Source organism: Muntiacus reevesi, chromosome 6 (genome assembly GCF_963930625.1).
Source record: "Muntiacus reevesi chromosome 6, mMunRee1.1, whole genome shotgun sequence".
In the NCBI taxonomy this organism is placed as follows: domain Eukaryota; kingdom Metazoa; phylum Chordata; class Mammalia; order Artiodactyla; family Cervidae; genus Muntiacus; species Muntiacus reevesi.
The window spans coordinates 60,791,632-60,809,833 of record NC_089254.1 but is presented as its reverse complement, the minus strand read 5'-3'; positions in this window follow the sequence as shown (position 1 = coordinate 60,809,833).

The following is an 18,202-nucleotide window of genomic DNA, read 5'->3' as shown; positions in this document are numbered from 1 at the left end:
TCTAAGAACACTCAATGAGGAAAAAAAAAATTAGTCTCTTCAACAAATGGTGTTAGGGAAACTGGGTAACCACATGCAGACACATTAAATTGGACCCTTATCTCACACCACTTACAAAAATTAACTTGAAATGTATTAAAGACTTAAACCTAAGATGGGATACCATAAAATTCCTGAAGGAAAGCATAAGGAAAAAGCTTATTGACATTGGTCTTGGTGACGATTTTTGCATGTGGGACTGGACTGACAAAAACTGGGACCCATTTCAGAGACTGAGGGGACCATGTAGCTCTGACTGTGGGGGCTCGGAAAGATACGATTTCACATTTCCCTGCCTTTACTGACTCTGCTCACTCCACCCTTTCCTTCACCTCTCCACCCTTTCCTTTCAAAGCCCAGCTCAGGGACGCCCCTGGCGGTAGAGTGGATAAGAATCTGCCTGCCAGTGCAGGGGACATGAACCAGCAATGAAGACCCAGCACAACCAAAAACAAAATAAACATATAAACAATAAATAAATAAAGTATAAGGAAAAGCATACTAACAGTCCTAAAAAAACAAAGCAAAAAAACAGCTCAAGTCAGCATTTGCCAGAAGACTTCCCGTGCCTTTGTGCCCCCATTTACCCTGTATAGATGACCCACATATCCTGCACATCGATTTATTGTGTATAAGTGCCTCCTTCAATAGACTGAGTTTCATATGGCTGTTGCACTAGAGTGACATCAAGATAACAGTCAAATGTAATAGCCAAACTCTCCTGCTGAGTGAATAGACTGACTTCCATTTTCAGCAATATGACAGACTTGGAAGTCGACTCCTGGCACAAGACACCTAAAATGCTACTAAAACTTTTTTTTTTAACATCTCTTCATTTACATGTCTAGGCTGGTGTGAGAATGAAAGAAGTGCTCAGAGGTTAGGAACAATGAGAAACCATAAATCCAGAAAGATAAGCAAGTACTGAAATCAGCATGCTCCCTAGAGAAATCTGTCAGTCCCTATTGGCTTAGAGACTGATTTTTAATGGCCCTCATGAGCATGACAGGACAGGAAATAAAGTCTGGAGCCAAAAACAGGTGGAATACTGAATTAAAGTTCTCACCAAAAACCTGGACCTTCAAAAAAGCACCATCCTTATTGGTATGAGCTAGATTTTAAAAAAGAAAAACCTTTCCCACACTATGGGTAGACAGTGGAGATCTTGAGTATTTTGACCCTTGACTCAGGCTAAAGGATGAATAAAAAAGCGGGATGGGAATCTCCCTAAAGATTTCTTCATCACAAGGCTTTACTTATGTGGATTCAGAGCTGGAATCTACACTACCTGTGGGGCAAAAATTCCCAAGTCAAACATCAGTTTAACATGACCCCAGGTTGACCAGAAAACTCAAAGTAGAATGAAAACAACAACAAAAAACCATGCCAAACACACTATATTCAAACTACAAATCATTAAATATAAAGAGAAAAATCTAAAAAAGCAAACAAAATAAAAAAACTGATTATCTGTTGTCAAACAACCATTAGACTAACAGGTGACTTCTCTCCTAATAATGGAAGTTAAAAATGATGGGATTGCATGGCCTGTGTGAATTTCAGGCTGATCTAGGCCCACTAGGTGATCTACATACTCACCTCTCTTTCATGTGGCATAAACCTCCTCCTAGAGAAGAGCAGGGAAGCACACTTTTAGAGCCATCTCTTCTCTCTTGCTCTGTGAGTTCTGTCTTCCTTTTTCTCCCAATATTATTTCATTCAGCACAAAAGGAAACCTAAGAAATGTCAGTAATAATTCCTAACATGGATGTCATAGCTTCAGAGTAAAGGCTCAATTAATCCAATCACATTTTACTCTAAGTTAGGGTGGAAAAAGCAAGATATTGAAAGTAAAGAAACATTGTTCTGGCACCACCATTTACTAGCTTTATGACTTTGTATAAGTAACTTCTCCTCTCTGAGCCCTCATTATTAAAAAATAGATTTGAATTTGAAAAAAGGTCTGCAGTCCCTTAAAGGACTGAAAGATCCATTTATACTTCGATCTATGCCCTTAGCTTGCATTTGGTTCTTAATATAGATATATATGTATGCTTATAATTCGATTTATTATTTTTGACTGTGCTGGGTCTTCATTGCTGCCTGGGCTTTTCTCCAGTTGCAGAGAGTAGTTGTGGTGCACAGGCTTCTCACTGCAGGGGTCTCGCCTGTTGCAGAGCACAGGTGTGCGGGCCTCAGTAGTTGCCGCACATGGGCTCAGTAGTTGCAGCTTCCAGGCTCTAGAGCAGAGGCTCAGTGGTGGTGAGCACCAGTACTGAGCATGAGCCTCTAAGTCAGATAGCCTACATTCAAGTCCTAGCTCTACCATATGTCTGCCATCCTTAAACCAGGCTGAATAACCTTTAACAGTCCGTTCTCTCTGGGCATCAGGTTTCTAATCTGTTAAATGGAGTAGATCACACCTTTCTTAAAGCATGCTTACGAGGATTAAACAAGATCGCATTTGTAAAACACTAGCATAGTTCCTGATGTTTAGTAGGTAGCCAATAACTGTTCCTTCTTTCTCCCATCTCCATTTTTCCCCTCAGTGGGACTCTTTGCGACTCCATGAATCGCAGCACACCAGGCCTCCCTGTGCATCACAAACTCCCGAAGTTTACTCAAACTCATGTCCATCAAGTCGGTGATGCCATCCAACCATCTCATCCTCTGTCATCCCCTTCTCCTCCTGCCCCCAATCCCTCCCAACATCAGGGTCTTTTCCAATGAGTCAACTCTTCGCATGAGGTGGCCAAAGTATTGGAGTTTCAGCTTCAGCATCAGTCCTTCCAATGAGCACCCAGTACTGATCTCCTTTAGGATGGACTGGTTGGATCTCCTTGCAGTCCAAGGGACTCTCAAGAGTCTTCTCCAACACAACAATTCAAGAGCATTAATTCTTCGGTGCTCAGCTTTCCTCACAGTCCAACTCTCACATCCATACATGACCACTGGAAAAACCATAGCCTTGACTAGACAGACCTTTGTTGGCAAAGTAATGTCTCTGCTTTTTAATATGCTATCTAGGTTGGTCATAACTTTCCTTCCAAGGAGTAAGCGTCTTTTAATTTCATGGCTGCAATCACCATCTGCAGTGAATCCTTACAATAATAGCTTTGTTGCTGTTGGTCAGTTGCTCAGAATAATAGTATCATATACCAAATACCAAATAGTACCAGATCATTCCTTAATCTTAAAACACATAAGAGATTGCCACTCTTCCCTTCAGTAATCCCTGTGCCTTTCCTAATACCTAGGCACCCCTTTCAAAGACTTTCACCACTGGGTCTTAGGGCAATTTTCAAATCTCACTACCCAAATATTCCTCAATGTGTCCTTACACAAGTAAAAAGAATTATAAAGACTACTATAAATAACTTTATGGCAACAAATTAGGCAAGTTAGTTGAAGTGAACAAATTCCCCAAAAGATTCAATTTACTGAAATTGACTCAAGCAGAAAGAGCAAATCTGAACAAACATATAGAAGAAGTATCTAAAATATTTTACAGATTTCTTGTCCTTCTAACATATCTACTATGTTTGAGGCTCTATAAATCTAAAGAAAGTTCTGTGATCTATCATTTAATTGTTTTCATTGTTTAAGTTAATTTACAAGTCTATGACATAAAATGAAAATATTGGCTATTATTTCAATTGTAAATTATTGCCAATTTCCTAGGATGGATCAGCCATCCTATTCAGTAATTATTTCCTCAATAATTCCAGGAAACATGCTTGCTTCAGCCACTAGAAGCCTGAAACAGCATTTTTAAAAATCACAGACCTGGTGTTCAAATAATTTAAAAACATAACCTTATACCATATGAATTTGGAGATCTCTTCAGAATTCCAGCCAAGTATTAGGGCTGAATTTGTGCAAACACTCATATGATATACTTTCTCTTCTTGTTGCCAAGAAATCTTAACACCCTTTTTTATGTCTTCCCCTAACCACATTTTATGAGATTTTTCCCTACATCACAAACAGTTCAATATTTATAAGAAATATATACCTGTTACCTTTTGCTTAAGAATGATAGGAAAAAATGCAGGTCACTAATGACACAGAAATGACATCATATAGAGCTGTCATTGTACAAAGCTGTTTGTGGAAAATTTCGTTGTTGAGAAATAAGTATAGAAAAGGGGCTTCCCCTATGACTCAGCAGAAAAGAATCTGCCTGCAATGCAAAAGCCACAGGAGACACAACTTCGATCCCTGAGGTTGTGAAGATCCCCTGGAGAAGGCATGGCAACTCACTCGGGTATTCTTGCTTAGAGAATCCCATGGACAGAGGAGCCTAGCAGGCTACAGTCTATAGGGTCACAAAAAGTCAGACACAACTGAGGCGACTTGGCACTCACACACACACAAGTATACAAAAGGTTTCTGAGTTGTCTAACCCTCCACTGGGAACCCTAGGGGTTAGCAATTAAGGTGCATGGTCTGCTAGTGATGGAAAGGTTGTAGAAAGCTATGAAATGACCCTCTGATTAAACATGTCTTCAAATAGTAAGGGATTATCTGGAAAGAACCTCACAGAGGGAATTGTTAAAAGAGCTAAAAAAAGAAGACTGAAGAACAGGCATGATAGGGATCTCCAACTATTCGAAGGGCTGCTGTAAGGCAAAGGCAATCAACGGATCTATAACTATTCATTTATTCAACAAATATCTGAATGTATACTATGTGCCAGGAACTATACTGTTGTTGTTCAGTCGCTAAGTCATGTCTGATTCTTTGCGACCCCATGGGCTGCAGCACGCTGGGCTCCCTGATCCTCCACTATCCCCTGGAGTTTGCTCAAATTCACGTCCATTTAACCATGGGCATGAATCATCTAACCATCTCATCCTCTGCCACCCGCTTCTCCTTTTGCCTTCAGTCTTCCCCAGCATCAGGGTCTTCTCCAATGAGTCGGCTTTTCACATCAGGTGGCCAAAGTATTGGAGCTTCAGCTTCAGCATCAGTCTTTTCAATGAATATTGGACTGATTTCCTTTAGGATTGACTGATTTTATATCCTTGCAGTCCAAGGGACTCTCAAGAGTCTTCTCTAGCACCACAATTCAAAGGCATGAATTTCTATTCTAAACTATACTAGATGCTAGTAATACAAGAATGGGGAGAAACAGGCACCAAGGAGGAAATGACATGTAAAACACATCACCTCACCACGTCATAAGAACAGCAATTGAACAACCTAGGGAAGAGCACACTATGAGAGTGCTCGTTGCTCAGTCGTGTCCGACTCTTTGCAAGGCCATGGACTGTAGCCCACCAGGCTCCTCTGCCCCTGGAATTCTGGATTCAGAATACTGGAATGGGTAACCATTCCCTTCTCCAGGGGATCTTCTGAAAACAGGGATTGAACTCAGGCCTCCCACACTGCAGGCAGATTCTTTACTGTCTGAGCCAGCTGGGAAGCCCCACTGTGAGAGTAGATGTGCCCTGAAAAATCAGGGACAACTTCTTAGAAAAGGTGACTCTTCAGTTGAGTTTACAGAGAGAATCAAAGTTGCCTAGAAAGATGAAGCAGCAAGGAACCACAGCCAAAGACAGGAGCAGAGGCACAGAGAATGAAAAGGGTGGGACGTATGGGGATATTTGTGATTCCATATGCTCAGATGCCAAGTGAGTGTGGAAGATGGTTGTAGAGCAGGTGAACAGGGCACAAAGGTCAATTAGGATGGACTTAAATCCCTACTGGCAAATCAGGAAGGGAAATTATATATATGTATATAAGGAGACTGTATATGTTTAAAATAAATTCATTGAGGAAATTCCCTGGTGGGTTAATGGTGAAGATCCTGTGCTTCAACTGCCAAGGGCCCAGGTTCAATGCCTGGTCAGGTGACTAAAATGCCACAACCTGTGCAGTGCAGTCAAATAATAAAAATGAAAAATAAATCCATTGATGTAGAATGTTCCCTTCTCTGAGTACACAGCATCCTGTGTATATCTCTAAATTCACAGCATATTATAATTGTCTCCCCAACAAGAGTGTGAGCTCTCCATAGAAAAAGACTCGCTCTTGTTCAGGTTTATAACACGGTACCTAGCACAGAAATGTCTGTCACGGAGAATGATTTTTTAATTGCATGAATGGAGAATGAAGCAACGTCTGAGTTCTAATCCCAAATCTGCCTCTTACTCAAGACATGATTTTAACAAATCAGTCTCCTTCTCTAGATCTGAATTTCCTCATCCATTTTTCCTAATTGTATCTCAGGGAGAGATGTTCTATGCAAAATAAAAAAAAGAGAGAGAGTGGAGAATACTGAGAAATCTTCAGGCTAGATTCTGCTCTTAGAAGCAAAATGCATGTTTCCAGATCAAACCAATAGGGACCTCCCTGATAGTCCAGTGGTTAAGATTTTGCCTTCCAATCTACAGCATGCCAGTTCAATCCCTGGTTAGGGAGCTGAGATCCCACATGCCTCTCAGTCAAAAGATGTAAAACAGGACAAATATTGCAACAAATTGAATAAAAACTTTAAAAATAGTCCACATTAAAAAAAAAAAAATCTCAGAAAAAAAGAAGTCCAGCAGTGAGGAAACCAGTTTGACTTTGTCTTCCCAGTAGTTCTCACATGCATTTGGCCATAGAAACTCTTCTCTTCTCATGGAGTTAGTGGTGCTGGGAAATGTTAAACAAGAAAGACATTCAAGGCTCTTCCCTGCTCTGATGTTTTATGGGTTTGTCCAAGAATAGCTCCAGGTGAATTTTATTTATTTATTTATTTATTTTTAATTTTTTTTTTTTTCCCCAGGTGAATTTTAAAAATACTCAAGCTAGACAGTAGAAATGAAATCACAAATGTTAAGACTGAGCTCATGAACATATTTTAAATAGTGTTTGTATAATATAGAAAAGTCCCCTTCCACATACCTTCTATGGGCACTGCTGAGCAAGCTCCCACTGTCACACAAACCTTCCAAGCCAAAGTCATCCAGATGACCTGTGCTCTTCACCATGACTCTGAGAATCCACCTTCACTTTGCCTAAGCAGTTCTTGAGTAAAATGCACCCATTTTCCATCCAAGCTCCCAGCTGGCATCAGCTTCCATTTTGCTTACTCTTGGCAAATTGCCATGGACTAGACCTAATTGAGAAGAGTTGACTCATTGGAAAAGTCCCTGATGCTGGGAGGGATTGGGGGCAGGAGGAAAAGGGGATGACAGAGGATGAGATGGCTGGATGGCATCACTGACTCAATGGACATGAGTTTGAGTAAGCTCCGGGAGTTGGTGGTGGACAGGGAGGCCTGGCATGCTGAGATTCATGGGGGTCGCAAAGAGTTGGACACGACTGAGCGACTGAACTGAACTGAGACCTAATTGATGCACCATTATCTACACTAGTGACCTCCAAAGTGGTTTCTTTTAAGATTTATTTACTTACTTATTGGCTGTGGTGGGTCTCCACTGCAGCCGGTGGTCTTTCTCTAGTTGCAGCAAGCAAGGGCTACTGTCTAGCTGCCTTGCACAGGCTTCTCACTGCAGTGGTTTCTCTTGTTGTGGAGCATGGCCTCTAGGCGCTCAGGCTTCAGTAGCTGGAGCGAGCGGGCTCAGTAGTTGCAGCTCGTGGGCTCTAGAGTGCTGGCTCAGCACTTGTGGAGCACAGGCTTAGGTGCTCAGTGGCATGTGGGATCTTCCCAGACCAGGGATCAAACCCATGTCCCCACCTTGCAAGGCAGACTCTCAATCATTGCACCACGAGGGAAGCCCCAAAGTGTCTTGATTGTATATGCAAACCAATTAAAACATTTTTATATATACTCCCAGTACGTTTATTTCTAAAATATGGGTATGTTCTGCTGTTGTAATATAACTATAAAACTCACAGAAATGTAAATCAGAAGAGGAGACAGACAGAAGTAAAAGTTCTAGTGTTTTCACATGGCCCCCTGCAGGTTGCCTTGGGTTCCTCTGGTGCGCATGCAGCCCACTTTCTGTGCTCCCCCCAACCCCCGCCCAGGTGACCAGCCTAAAGGAGGAAGACGTAGAGCCTGCCTCAGGCTCCTGAGCTGAGCAGACAAGGGGTGCTTTTCACTTTTGAGAGAGGTGTGGGGCCTTTGTGGGGAGATCCTGTAGCATCTCAACAGGGTGTGGCACAATATGGGCTTTCGCTTAAATTGGCCCTGCTTTCAAATTCTGACTGTATCTCTTTGCTGGCATGTGAGTTTGAGCACATACTATTAAATAATAATAATAGTAATAGTACCTCTCACTTATCAAGGATTTACTAGGTATCTGGCAGTCCACTAAGCACTTTGATGCACATTATCTATTTATCCTTATGTCTGTCATGCAGTAAAGATATCATCTCCGTTTAATAACTCAGGAAGCCAAGGCACTAAGCGGCTACGTCATTTGCCTTAAACGAGACCCACATCTGCCTGACTCCACATTTCTAACTCCTGACACCACTCTCTACTGCCTCCCACACTCACCCTCTCCGAGCCTCTGTTGTTGTAAATTCAAAATGGAGAGAATCAGGATTTATACAGTGTGAACATGGCACTCGGGTTCAAAAATGTTAGCAGTTATTGCTGAACTCTCCAGATGAGTCCCCCAAAAGGTGCCAAGGTGAGTCATCAGGATAAGAGTATAAAGACAGTTAATCATGTCAGGCTTGTCTGACAAAAGAAGGAGCTAGAGAGGCAGTTGCAGTGAGCCCAAGACGGCAAGGATGTGTGGGTATGTGCTGTGCCCTGCCCTTTCCCTGTGGCCAGGCAGACCCTCCTGAATCGGAGGTGGAAACCTAGGACCTTCCCAGCATAATGACACCTGGCTTTAAGATCATCAGTTACTTTCTATTCTGACTCCACGGTCATCACACAGATTTCTGAAAGCCTTTCAGTTTACCATGGAAAGAATTCACTGAGCGTGAATACTCTATAATAAGGCAACAAAATTAATAAACTGACATCTTTTAAACTCCAAGGCCTGGGGAGACAGCTGGATTCCATGTTTTCTGGACAGTTGCATGATTTCTCAGCATCATTTAGTCTCATCTCTCTCCGCTATAGACTTTAATTTCCCAAAATTTCTGTTGTCCCTTTGCTCTTTTCTCAGTTCTAAACTATGGCACTTAAATCTCTTGCCTCACCACTTTCTGTCTTTTTAAGTAATCAATATTGGTTCCCAGAGGTGTATTGACCCTCCAAAAGAAGAAGCTGTATCACAAATGTAAACTAGTCCTAAAATCACTCATAACTAATCATTAAAGGTGACGAGGCGTGGAACGGAGAAGGAAATGGCAACCCGCTCCAGTGCTCTTGCCTGGAAAATCCCATGGATGGAGGAGCCTGCTGGGCTACAGTCCATGGGGTCGTGAAGAGTCAGACACGACTGAGCGACTTCACTTTCACTTTTCACTTTCATGCATTGGAGAAGGAAATGGCAACCCACTCCAGTATTCTTGCCTGGAGAATCCCAGGGACAGAGTAGCCTGGTGGGCTGCCGATATGGGGTCGCACAGAGTCGGACACGACTGAAGCGACTTAGCAGCAGCAGCAGCAGCAGCAGAGGCGTGGAAACACAAAGGTTTCACCAATTACACTCCCGTCCTCTCTAAATATGCAGAAATACTGACTCAGTTTGCCTCTCTCGGTTGGCTGCTGATTCAATTTGCAATCAGCATGAAAGCCCTCCATGATTCAATCTGACTCCATTCAATAAACACTTTTTACACCTCTACACTGTGACAGAGAGCTCCCTAAATCGCATTTTATGCTGACAGATTCATCAATGCACGCAATAACATTCTTATTTAGTACCACAGTGTTAGGTACTGGCATGAGGGATAGGGCTATAAAAGGACATATGCCCTTTTTTATTTTTTATTTTAAGGGTAACAAGTTTAAGGAAAAATGAAGTTACAGTAATAATAATCCAAAACTTACTCATACTACTGCCCCCAACACAAAAATCATCTCCATTCCATCAAATCTTCCATATACACACATTCGTATTAGCCCAATGACTAAGCACTGGGCTGGGGAGTGAATGGCTGGGTCTGGATCCTGTTTCCTCCAGCTGGGAAAATGGACCTGAGACCTTGAACAAGTTCTCTTGCATCTCTGTGCTTCCATTTTCTCGTGAATAAGATGGGAATCACAGTGGTGATCCATACCTCATAGAATTGTTATACAGGTAAAGCATTTGGAAAGTGCCTGCCACATAGCCATGAATAAATGGAGGCTGCTCATTACGGCATCTAACTAGAGTTTAAATTTTCAATAGCTGTTATTTATTTGTCCACTGGCATTGATGACTCCACATATTCTTTGTGCCAATGTGCTCCATATACAGGGCTTCCCAGGTGGCTCAGTGGTAAAGGATCCGCCTGCCAATACAGGAGACACAGGAGACGTGGGTTCAATCCTTGGGTCAGAAAGATCCCTGCAAGAGGAAATGGCAGCCCACTCCAGTATTCTTGCCTGAAGAATGCCATGGACAGAGGAGCATGGTGGGCTCTAGTCCATGGTCACAAAGAGCTGGACACAACTGAGCACAAGCACTCCAATTACAAGGGGAAGAAGCAGGGAGACACCCGCTCCCGTATAAACCCTGCGCAGGGTGATATAGAGGGACTGGCAGAAGGCAGGAGCCAGAATGGTATAAACGTCTTCATTTCTGCTTGTCGGTTTGCCCCTCTTACTGATACAGGCCCCCTCCATATCACCTGTGTTAACAACTGATGCCCAACTTGTACTATATCTATGCTCATCCAATCATATGCAAACTTTTACAGAGAGGGGTATATGTGAGTATGTGTCTATGAGAGAAAAAAGGGTTTGTTCTCTTAAAAATGAGATCATGCTATGTAAGCATCTTGGCTTCTCTAATTTAAAATACTTCAGCTGGGACTTCCCTGGTGGTTCAGTGGTTAAGAATATACCTGCCAATACACAGGACACAGGTCCAATCCCTGCTCTGGGAAGATCCCACCTTCCAGGGAGCAACTAAACCCGTGCACCACAATAAGAGAAGCCACCACAATAAGAAGCCTGTGTACTGCAGCAAAGAGTAGCCCCCACCTGCCCTAACTGGAGAAAGCCCATGTGCAGCGATTAAGACCCAGTGCAGCCATAAATAAATAAATAATGATTTTAAAAGAAAAAATAAAATTAACCTCTGCTGAAGGTGGCTTCTTTCTTTGTAAGTTTGTGCTTACAACTTTTAACGGAGTATTTATTTCAGCAAGACTCTGGGAGCCCTGTGTGCCTTGGGTTGAGGATACATCTCTCTGGCAAGTATCAGATTTTCTTTGCATAGAACCCAGGAACTACCCACCCAAGTCTACTTTATTTTGTAAGTTATTGTACATTATACAAATGTATATATTTGTATGTTACACATATTGGGTGTACTTTACAATGCCCCAGAGGATACAGGGAACATGAATCAAGAACTCAAACACAAGTAACAGCAAAACTGCAGAGATAAAGGCTAAAAGGGGGCTTTTCCTTTTCTCCACTCTAACCTAAAATTAAATAAATAGCATACTATTATTTTTTTTCTTATTGTTGGTCTTTTAGCACTTTCCTACAAGGACCTTAGCTTTATGCAAGGGTTTCAGTTCCAATCCCCTAGTTAACTCAGGTCTGAGCCCTTGTCTCCTGTCCCCCAGAGAGGTTAAACCCTGGTTACTGAGATCTGCAGCCCCATCTCACTTCTTTGGCCTCCAAGAGGTTCCCTGAATTTTCTGCAAGCTCAGCTCTGCATTTAAAAAGATGTGTTTATTAATTATTCTGGGAATTTATATGAAGATGTTTTCAGGATACCTAGTTCACTATAAAGATGGGATGGAACTCAGAAGCATATTGGTACAGCTATATACCCATGAGATGCACACTCGTTCCCCACGAATTAGATCAATGAGTCATCATGCTTATGGAGTGCAGAGTACTTTTTAAAGTGCCTTTCATGCCCCTTATATTCTTTGGTAAACTCAACAATCCTATAAGCTAGACGTTACAGGTATGATTATCTTCATTTTACAGAAAAGAAATAGATTCCCAAAGAAGCTACGTGTCTTACCCCACAGAGGCCAAAAAGCAACTGGAAGTGAAATCATCACCCACTGTCTTTCGTCTGCACCATCAGGCTGCTGTCATAGCAATGCACTGAAATTTAGTCCCTGGTCTCACCTATGGATTTTTCCTCCACACTTCCTGAGCTCTAACCATGAACCAGACCCAGGGTCAGGAAAAGACTGAAAAACCAAAGAGAAGAAAAGAAAGTCCTTCCCAGGAGCTCCTAGGTTGGGAAGAGAAAATAAATAAAATCTTCAAGTATTCTACACTCAGATATAACCTGTAGAGAGAACAGCAAGGAAAAGAAAATCAAATTCTCCCAGATGCCAATGAGGACCTCTATTTTTGGTGGAGGTCCAGAAATATGATGGTGAAAACACTGCTATTCTAAGTTGACTGCAGATTTCCTCCTGTTCAGCAAAACATATTGATGTTTATAATAAAACCTCTCCATATGCAAAAAAAAAAAAAAAAAGAAAGGAATCCAGATAATCCAATTGCATGAAATGCTGAAGGTGCATTATTCCAAGGTTAATGAAAAGCAATATTTTTCAGAAGGGTTTCCAGTTACTGTATAACGCGCATGCGTGTGAGATTGTGGGGATGGCTCCTTGAAGCTGCATGGTTTTCCTGGCTGATGTGCGGAGGCAGGGAAATACAGCTCCAGTTAAAACCCTGCACAGGTGGGGACAAGAAGGGAAAAGCCAGGATCACACAGGGCTGAAGCTCTGCCCCTGACCAGCCTGGTAAGGCAGGGCAGTGCCCGCCTTCCCCTGGAAGACACAGTGTCCTAAGACAGAGGACATTCCTTGGCTCAGACAGGGAGTCAGGAGCACTTTACATTAAACTGAGGAAGTTCCACGTGATCAGAGAGGAGTCACTTCCATACTTCACCACACGCTCTCACCCCCACAAGTGACTGGAATTTAAAATCCAGCTGGGCAGAGGCAAGGGAAAACTGTCCATTGTGTTATATCTGAATTTCATCATCCCCAGGCACTATTATTGCTAAATTTTATTACACTTACTTGTGAAAAATGAGCTCCAGCATATCAACATGAGAAGAAGTAAGACTAAGAGAACTAGAAAACCTCTATAATAGGTGAGATGAATTCTGAGGAGTAGGAAGATGATAGATATTAGGCAGGAAAGAGAAAAGAGCAAAGCAAAAGAGGTATACCAAGAGATGATGCAAAGAAGAGTCTAATATATGGTACTAAGCAGTTTGCTGTGCCGAGCTCAATGTTAGCCATCTCCTCTGTTCCTAAGACTTCTGTAAACAGCTACACCCACAGTCCTGGGTGGATGGTACTTTGGGGAATGATAGAATCAAAGGAATACCCCATGAGGCTGTGGGGTGGTGATGCGCAAGCGAAAACATACAGAGGAAAGAAATGGACAACTTCACAGAATCTAGAATCTGGAAACCTGGAGTGACTACAAAGATTGTGCCCAGTGCATTAATTGGTAGAGAGTTCTGAGTCCACCCTGCTTATAAATAAAATTCAAAGAGGAATAAAAAACTACTCAGCCCTAAACAAATACATCTTGAAAATCTGAATGGAATAGAAATTTGTTAGGAAAATATAATTTGCCTGAAGATTTCTCAGAAGAAACCAAAAATCCAACTGGTCCAGTTGTTGGAGAGAAAGAAAAGAAGCTATCCAAAAAACTGCCCCTCAAAAAAGCATCAAGTCCATAGTGTCCAGTGGAACTATACAAACTTTCAAACAGTGGGAAATTTCAGTTTTACTTGAACATGTCTGGGAGTTGGGGGTGTGGGGAGCTTTCCAGATGGCACTAGTGGTAAAGAACCCGCCTGTCAATGCAGGAGACATAGGAGATGTGGGTTCAATCCCAGAGTTGAGAAGATTCCCCTGGAAGAGGGCATGGCAACCCATTCTAGTATTCTTGCTTGGAGAATTCCATGGACAGAGGAGCCTGGTGAGCTATAGCTCACAGCTGCAAAGAGCCAGACACCACTGTAGTGATCTAGCACACACACAGAGTTTAGAAAGAAAGAGAAACCTAAGTTATTTTTATAAAGAGTATTACATTGATATCAAAATCTAATATTTCAAATATATTAAAAACTAAAGACAAATGTCACTTAAGAATACCAACACAAAAATCCTAAATACAATATTAACCAACAGAACACAGTAGCACATTAAAACAATATGTTATTTCCAAGTAAAGTTGATTCTATAAAGGGCAGAAATTGTCCAATATTAGGAAATCTATGGAGAAGGCAATGGCACCCCCACTCCAGTACTCTTGCCTGGAAAATCCCATAGATGGAGGAGCCTGGTAGGCTGCGGTCCATGGGGTCGCTAAGAGTCGGACAGGACTGAGCAAATTCACTTTCACTTTTCACTTTCATGCATTGGAGAAGGAAATGGCAACCCACTCCAGTGTTCTTGCCTGGAGAATCCCAAGGACGGGGGAAGCCTGGTGGGCTGCCGTCTATGGGGTCGCACAGAGTCGGACACGACTGAAGTGACTTAGCAGCACCAACAGCAGGAGGAAATCTATTGATTATTCATATCTGTTGATTTAAAGAGAAAAGTCATGCTGATTCCTTGAATAAATGTAAAGACATGTTCATAAAAAGGACAATTCAGCAACATTGAGATGTTAGTTTTCTCCTAGGTTAACACATAAATCTCTTAATCCAACAAAAATATCAACAAATTGAGTTCTATCTCTAATTCATTCTTAACTAGGCAAATTGATTCTAATATTCATATGGAAAGTAAAACAGCCAGAAAATCTCTGAGGAAGGAAAGCAATGAGCAGACCCTACTCTTACTAAAACAAAAGGCACTCAGTCGTGTCTGACTCTTTGTGACCCCATGGACCATACAGTCCATTGAATTCTCCAGGCCAGAATACTGGAGTAGGTAGCTGTTACCTTCTCCAAGGGATCTTCCCAAAGCCTCAATAATTAGAACATTGTGGTTTTGGCACAGAACAGCAGGTGGACTATGCTGCTTTTCCTCCAGTGGCCATTACCCACACTTCATCTCCCACCTTCTCTGCCCCACTGCTGTTTTCTCCATGCATCCATTGATGTTTGCTCTCTAGCTTCCTGTGGGTTCAGTCAAGTGGAGGTCCTGGCTGGAGATTAGAAGGTGAGAGGAGAAGGTCAGATGGTTCCCTCCAGATCCCTCACTGCTTTTTAGGCAGTGGCTCTGCTCCCTCCTACAGAGAAATCTGGTAAGATTCTCTGCTCTCCTTTCTCCCTCAGGCCTAGGAGTGCAATGGCTTTCCACCATTGCTAGTCTGGATGCTTTATCATCCCTAGCAGGTTCCTTGAACCTTGACCACACTTCCGTGAAAGTCCCTTTATTTCAACCATCAGAGTAGAATTTTACTTCCTTCCAGGAACTTGACCGATATGTAGATAATGAAATGGAATAGACAATCCAGAAAGATTCAAATGTATATAGGAAGTCAGTGTATAATAAAGTTAGCATTTCAAATCAATGGAATAATGATAGACATTTTAATAAATACTGTTGAGATAAACAGAAAGCCACCTGGAAAATATTAGCATAAACCTTTATCTGACATCGTGAGAAACGCTGGGCTGGATGAACCACAAGCTGGAATCAAGATTGCTGGGAGAAATGTCAATAACCTCAGATATGCAGATGACACCACCCTTATGACAGAAAGCGAAGAAGAACTAAAGAGCCTCTTAATGAAAGTGAAAGAGGAGAGTGAAAAAGTTGGCTTAAAACTCAACATTCAGAAAACTAAGATCATGGCATCTGGTCCCATGGCAAATAGATGGGAAACAGTGGAAACAGTGGCTGATTTATTTTGGGGGACTCCAAAATCATTGCAGATGGTGATTGCAGTCATGTAATTAAAAGACGCTTACTCCTTGGAAAGAAAGTTTTGACCGACCTAGACAGCATATTAAAAAGCAGAGACATTACTTTGCCAACAAAGGTCCACTTAGTCAAAGCTATGGTTTTCCTAGTAGTCATGTATGGATGTGAGAGTTGGACTATAAAGAAAGCTGCGTGCCGAAGAATTGATGCTTTTGAACTGTGGTGTTGGAGAAGACTCTTGAGAGTCCCTTGGACCACAACGAGATCCAACCAGTTCATCCTAAAGGAGATCAGTCCTGGATGTTCATTGGAAGGATTGATGTTGAAGCTAAAACTCCAATACTTTGGCCACCTGATGCAAAGTGCTGACTCATGTGAAAAACCCCTGATTCTGGGGAAAATAGAGGGCAGGAGGAGAAGGGGACAACAGAGGATGAGATGGTTGGATGGCATCACCGACTCAATGGACATGAGTTTGGGTAGACTCCAGGAGTTGGTGATGGACAGGGAGGCCTGGAGTGCTGCAGTTCATGGGGTCACAAAGAGTCAGACACGACTGAGCAACTGAACTGAACTTACCTGACATGGTACACCAGAATAAACTTCAAATGTAATTAAATGGAAACAAAATAAAATCACCAAACCATAACTGTAGTATAGTCATACAACAGAATATTACTCAGCTAAAGAAATGAATTTTGGGGACTTCCCTGGTGATCCAGTGGTTAAGAATCCACCTGCCAATGCAGGGATGCAGGTTTAATCCCTGGTCTGGGAAGACTTCTCAGATCATGGAGCAACTAAGCCCGTGCACCACAGTTAGTGAACCCGCACTCCAGGTCTACTGCTCCGCAACAAGAGAAGCCACCACGGTGAGGAGCCTGTGCGCCACAGTGAAGAGCAGCCCTGGCTCCCCACAACTAGAGAAAGCCCGTGAGCAGCTCTGAAGACCCAGAGCAGTTAAAAAATAGATTAGTTAATTAAATCAAATTTTAAAAAAGAATTTTTGATACAACCAACAGAGATGACTCTCAAAAACGTATGGAATGATATATAAGGTTTACAGAAAATAATTTGTGTCATATGATATTCCACTTACAGGACATTCTAGAAGACACAAAAATGAATGCAGAATGGTAAAAAATCAGAACACTGAGTCAGGAGAGTGAATCTGTGGGTGGAATGGGTGGAGATTGTGAAGGGGCGTGAGGGGACTTTCTGGGATGATGCTAATGTTTTCTATCTTGCTAGAGGTTTAGGTTACATCCTTAATATTTTCATATTTTGCCATATGTAAATTTTACATCAAAACAAAAAAGGGTCAACAAATATCAAACTCTAGTTTGTGGTATGCATGTGGATTTACTTAAGAAAGACTGTACTTATACCTGCAAAATAATTTTAAATGCAAAAATAAGATAAATGAAGGGATGAATAGAGGGATAGATAAATAAATACATGATAAAACAAGTACAGTAAAATGTAAACAGTAGTATCTAGGTGGTGGATATAAGAATGTTTGTTATAAAATTCTTTCAATTTTGCTGTTTTAAATTTTTAATTTTTTAAAATACTAGAAGAAAAAATTCTGACACTGCTACAACATGGATGAACCTTAAAAATACTATACAAAGAGAACTTAGCCAGTCACAAATGAACAAATACCACGTGATTCTACTTATACACGGTACCTAAAGTAGTCACTTTATAAAGTGAATTCTCAAGCCTCTCCTTTCCAGCAGATTAAAACTCAGCCTTCACAAAAAGGGAAAGAGAGATGAATCTGAATGTAGAAAGTAAAATAGTGGTTGCCAGGGGATGACTGGGGTAGTAATGGTGAGATATTAAATGTTCCTCAATGGGAACGGAGTTTTAGTTTGACAAAATGAAAAAAGTTCTGTGGATGGACAGTGATAATGGCAAAACAAAAATGTGAACATAATACCACTGACTAAATTACTCTTAAAAATTCTTAAAATGGTGAATTTTATGTTATGCATATTTTACCAAAATAACAAAAATAATTTTTTAAAATAAAAATAAAACTACTAGGAAAAAATGGGAGAATCCCTTGATAGACTTGGATAAGATTAGAGAAGGCCTTTATCTTTATAACTGTGATTCAGAATCCAGAGATGTTTATCACAGAATTGTTGATAATAAATAAAACTGGAAACAACTCCAAAATCCATTAATTTGAGAGTGAGAGATAAACTATACTATACACAGAAGAGCATCCATTAAAAACAATGATGTATAACTATGCTAAAAA